Source organism: Syngnathoides biaculeatus, chromosome 2 (genome assembly GCF_019802595.1).
Source record: "Syngnathoides biaculeatus isolate LvHL_M chromosome 2, ASM1980259v1, whole genome shotgun sequence".
In the NCBI taxonomy this organism is placed as follows: Eukaryota; Metazoa; Chordata; class Actinopteri; order Syngnathiformes; family Syngnathidae; genus Syngnathoides; species Syngnathoides biaculeatus.
Genome location: NC_084641.1, coordinates 39,306,538 through 39,312,156, shown reverse-complemented (window position 1 = coordinate 39,312,156; position 5,619 = coordinate 39,306,538).

Below are 5,619 nucleotides of genomic sequence, written 5' to 3'. Positions count from 1 at the left end.
TGGCCTCACAGTTTTGAGGTCCCGGGTTCAATCCTGGACCCACCTATGTGGAGTTTGCATGTTCACCCTGTGCCTGAGTGGGTTTTCTCCGGGCACTCCGGTTTCCTCCCAAATTCCAAAAATATGCAGCATTAATTGGACACTTTAAATTGCCCCTAGGTGTGATTGTGAGTATGGCTGTTTGTCTCGATGTGGCCTGCGATTGGGTGGCAACCAGTTCAGGGTGTACCCCGCGTCATGCTTGATGACAGCTGGGATAGGCTCCAGCACTCCCTGTAACCCTTGTGAGGATTTAAATTGTACAATTAATGCTGCATGTTTTTGGAATCTAACCCCAAAACAAACAAATAAACTAAAACATGCTGTGGTCAAAGGCTGGAAAATGATCATTGAATACACCATACACTACAGAAATATACAATATTAATAATGAGGACCATTTAGTTTTTTAGAGGTACTCTTTAATGAACAATCGTAGCTACAGTTACAATAATAAAATTATTTAGTCGGTTGAACTTTTTATGCTGTTGAGTCAAGTTGCCACAAATACACATGCATAAATCAAAAGGCGAGTAAGCATGCACAACAGTTAGCTGAACATAGTTCAGAGTATCAGATGTGTCGTAAGCACGATGCCATGAAGAGGCATTACTTTGGACCCACACTCAGATGCCAAACTGACACACGGTGTCAGCAGGCCCAGGTGAAGGCGCTTCTTTGTTACACACATTTTTGGATTTGCTTCTTTTCGGCAGCATCCAAGGTCAAGTACACAGGCTGCAAAAAAGGCAGCTTTCGTTCTCAACACTTCGAACTGGTCAAGAAGGACTGTGCCCATTCCGCAGAGTTGAGATTACACATTTCTTTCAACAGAGATCCTGCAGAAAATAAGATGTTTTGAACCAAAAATCCCAAAAGCAATTAACATACCTACAGTAGGCCCAGAACTGCCTTTGAACAGAGGATTTTTTCATAAAAGTGTATGACTTGGAACATTCTTGAAACACATCAAGAGTGTGAGCTACACACAGAGTGATCAGTTCCTGATACAATTTGTATGAAAAGTAGCTCATCAGGGCTTATGCTGGAATCTACTACAGATGACCAATTAAATATATTTACTTGACACATTTGCACATGAGGGATGCTGTGTGTCACAGATTCCAGTCAACCCAACAGAAAGGCCCACATAACCAATAGACCTTGTGCACGTGACGTCCCCATTTTCACAGCAACATATTGCCGGTCAAACAGAGCTGCTCGACATTTTGGGAGAAATTGAACCGGAGCAGAATATTCACAATGCCCGAGACCTATTGTGCTGTTGGTTGTCACAATAGACGAGACAGATCTTCAAAGAGATTATTCCATAGAATACCATCTGAAAAGACCGGAAAAGAATGATGGATTTCGGCAATTAAACATGATGGATGGTGCCCAACCAAAATACACACACGCCTGTGTAGCAATTGCTTCATTTCAGGTAAGAATTATTCTTCTCAATCTCAAATTACCAAGAACTATTTATAATGCCAAATTGACTCATTTGAGAACAATGCGTATTTAAAAAAAAATAATCAACCGTCTGTCACAGGGAGGTTTACGGAGGTAAACGTGTGTCAGCAATACGTTCCAGTGTACAGAGGCAAACATTTTTTTCCTGTCATACTTAATGTTTGTGTAAAACCAGGGGTTGTTTTTTTTTTAAAAAAATATTGGTATTTGTATTGAAAAAAATCTGAGTGGCTCCATCACTATGTGGGATTTATTCTTGATTGAGCTCAATTAACAACAGATACAGCAACGAAGTATTTGTGTGCGTCCAGACTTTTCTACGCTTTCAAACTCTTCCGTTTAAATCTCGACAACTTACTCACCAGATACATTTGTATATCCAGTATTCCAAGACAAGCAGAAGCGATTTGTTATCGGCGAAAACATTGACTTCGGCATTAAATATGGGTCCTCTTTGCCAAGTGTCTCTCATTTTCCACGTACCTTCGTTTATTATCACCTTCTAAGTGTTTAATGGTATCAGACAAAACTCTGGGTGTTTCGTCTCAACGGAAGTAACTTGCAACAATGCTTTGTTTGAGCAGTAATATGGCGATGTAAACAAAAATCACGTGATTTTACGATGTAGGTGCACGAGCTCTACATAAATAAGTGTACTGTATTTAGTGTATAGGTTTACCAGAGGTGAGACCAAGTCATTATTTTGCAAGTCACAAGTCTTTACCCTCAAGTCCTGAGACAAGACCCAAGACAAGCAAGTCTCAAGTCTAGTCATAAGTCTTACACTTTGAGTTTTTAGTCCTTTTGAGTCATTTGAACACCAAAGTAAGAACATATATAATAAGTAAAAATTGTATTTTAATTTTTTGCCTTTTCAAAACCAATCAGTAGTACATTTTTAATTATTCTATGAAAAATTACACAACATGCTATGACTTACTATTTCTCGCTTTATTTCTGAAGTGACATAAAAACAGATGTGTCACAAATTTGTATCCTGTAGTGCTATAAACAGTAATCAAGTGTCCTACTGGCAATTCTATCAAATAATTAAGTAGCCTAAATCTATTTTTGTTTGGTTAAAGAGCTAAAATAAATACAAAATACAAAATGACATGTTTCACTTAATAATGAACAAAGGATTGGTTTCCTCTTTTAGATAATTAACTATATTTTTCTTAAATTCAGATTGTGCGTTTAGCAGGAAACTGCATCTACCCGTCTGTAAAAGGTTCTAGGGTGGAAATTTCAAACCTAAATAAAGATAAATTAAATAATAAATATATTTCAGTTTAAACTTGGAATTTCCTGTATGAAAATCCATTCATCCATTTTCTTAGCCGCTTATCCTCACGAGGGTCGCAGGAGTGCTGGAGCCAATCCCAGCTGTCAACGAGCAGAAGGCGGGGTACAATCGCAGGGCACATTGAAATGAACACCCGCACTCACAATCACACCTAAGGGCAATTTAGAGTGTCCAATTTATGTTGCATGTTTTGGGGATGTGGGAGGAAACCGGAGTGCCCGGAGAAAACCCATGCAGGCACGGGGAGAACATGCAAACTCCACACACGCGGGTCCGGGGTCGAACCCGGGACCTCAGAAATGTGAGGCCAACTATTTCTACCTGTTCCACCATGCCGCCCTTGTATGAAAATCAAGGCATTAATTTTAAAAAGAGGAACAGAAGTTTGTCACCTTGTTATAAAAGGCACAATTTGATCCGTGGCATCTCAGTCAGAACAATCAGAGGCACTACATGAAAATATGACGTAAATAACAAGCAGAGAAAAGGACACGAAGAATGCAGCTTCATGTCGAATAGATGCTCGCAAGCTGTCTGCTGACTGATAAATAGAGTTTAAAAAAACATGAGACTGATTCTTGATTGCACTCAAACCAAACTGTAATGAATAAGAAGCCAAAACAGTCCACGGCTGGCCTGCTGTCTAACTATTTACGTGAGTGCTCACAAAGGATTCTAACAAAAATAAGCGTACATTACCTTTAGCATGTTGAGCTATGGGAGAGAAGTGCATGTAGTGTATGTCAATACTTGGGTAAAAACAACAAGTCTTTTCATGGTCTCGAGTCATTGTTGTTCAAGTTGCAAGTCTAGTCCCAGTCTTGTCTAGTCTCGGGTCTAAAGTCCTCAAAAGCATTACTTCCACACGTCTGAAATATAACGTACAGAGTGTCATGAAAAAGTATTGGTCCTTTTCTCAAATTCTTAATGAAAATATCAGACAAATATAACCCAAAATGAACTGTTTAAATGCAATTTTTTAAAATGGTGAATTCACTTATTGAGGACAAATATATTCAGTTACCTGGCTTTGAATGAAATTGTTTCTGAATCATCCATGTGGGTTATAAAAGCTGTTTCTAAAACTTGAGGATTCCAGTTATCTATAAGGGGAGCCGTTATCCTCACATGGAGAAAACATGAAACAATGGTGAACCTTCCAGGAGTGGGCAAGCTAGCCTACGAAGATTACTACAAGAGAACGGTAAAGAGTCAACCAGGAGACAACGAAGAAACTCAGGACAACTTTTAAAGAATTGCAGGCCTCCCTTCGGCCCAGTTAAGATTAGTGTTCATGACACAACGATACGGAAAATGGCATCAATGGCAGAGTTCCAAGGCGAAAACCACTGCTGACCAAAAACAACATAAAGGCTTGCCATACTTTTGCAATTAAAAAAAAAACTGAATGATTCCCACGAGTTTGGGGAAAATATTATATAGATTGGGAAGATGTGAATCCCATTAGAACTGGCGTAAATGGAGCACAGCATTTCAGAAAAAAAGTACATCATACCAATATCCAACATAGTCATGGTAGTGTAATGGTCTTGGGTTGCTTTGGTCCTTCAGGACCTGGATGACTTGCTCAGATTGATGGTACCATGCTTTCTGCTCTTTAACAGAACACCCTGAAGAAGAATGTTCAGCCATCAGTTTGTAATGTCAAGCTGAAATGCACTTGGGTTCTGCATCAGATGAAGAATCCAAAACATACCAGAAAGTCATCTTCTGAATAGCATAAAAAACATAATCAAGGTTTTGGAGTGGCCAAGTCAAAGTCTTGGCTTGAATCCGACTGAAATGCATGACCGTGAATAGGCCGTTCATGCTCAGAATCTATCTGTATTTACTGAATTCAAATAATTATCCAAGAAAGAGTGAGCCAAAATATCTGTAGAGATGTGAAACCCTATTGCCAGTTTTAGAACAGCTAAGATTTGTTTGATGATCTTAAACATTAAAGTGGAGAAACTGCCAAAATCTAAGAATTCGAGAAGTGGGCCAATACATTTTCCTGAAACTGGTTCACACACACACACACACACATTAATCCATTTTCTTGTGCTGGAACCACACACGAATCCATCGATTTTCTTGTGCTGGAACCTATCCCAGCAGTCAACGGCCAGGAGGTGGGGTACACCTTGAACTGGTTGCCAGCCAATCGCAGGGCACATCGAGACAAACAGCCATACTCACAATCACACCTAGGGGCAATTTAGAGGGTCCAATTAATGTTGCATGTATTTTGGGATGTGGGAGAAAACCAGAGTGCTTGGATAAAACCAACACAGGCATGGGGAGAACATGCAAACCCCACACAGGTGGGTCCGGAATTGAACCCGGGACCTCAGAACTGTGTTGATCTATTACATTGACTGAATTAAAAATATTCAAAGGCATAATAACTTCTGCTTTCTGTTAGCTTTTTGATATACTCAGGTAGTTGCCGTGTAATGTTGCTGAGCTCTAAAGTGTTGGCCTCACAGTTCTGAGGACCCAGGTTCAATACTGGCCTCACCTGTGTGGAGTTTGCTTGTTTTTCCTGTGCCTGCATGGGTTTTCTCCGAGCACTCCGGTTCCCTCCCACGTCCCAAAAACACGCATTAATTGGACACTCTAAATTGCTCGTTGGTGTGATTGTGAGTGTGACTGTCTGTCTTTATGTGCCCTGTGATTGGTTGGCAACCAGTTCAGGGTGTACCCTGCCTCCTGCCCGATGACAGCTGGGATTGGGTCCAGCACTCCCGTGACTGTTGTGAGGCTAAGCGGCTAAGAAAAATGGATGGATGGAT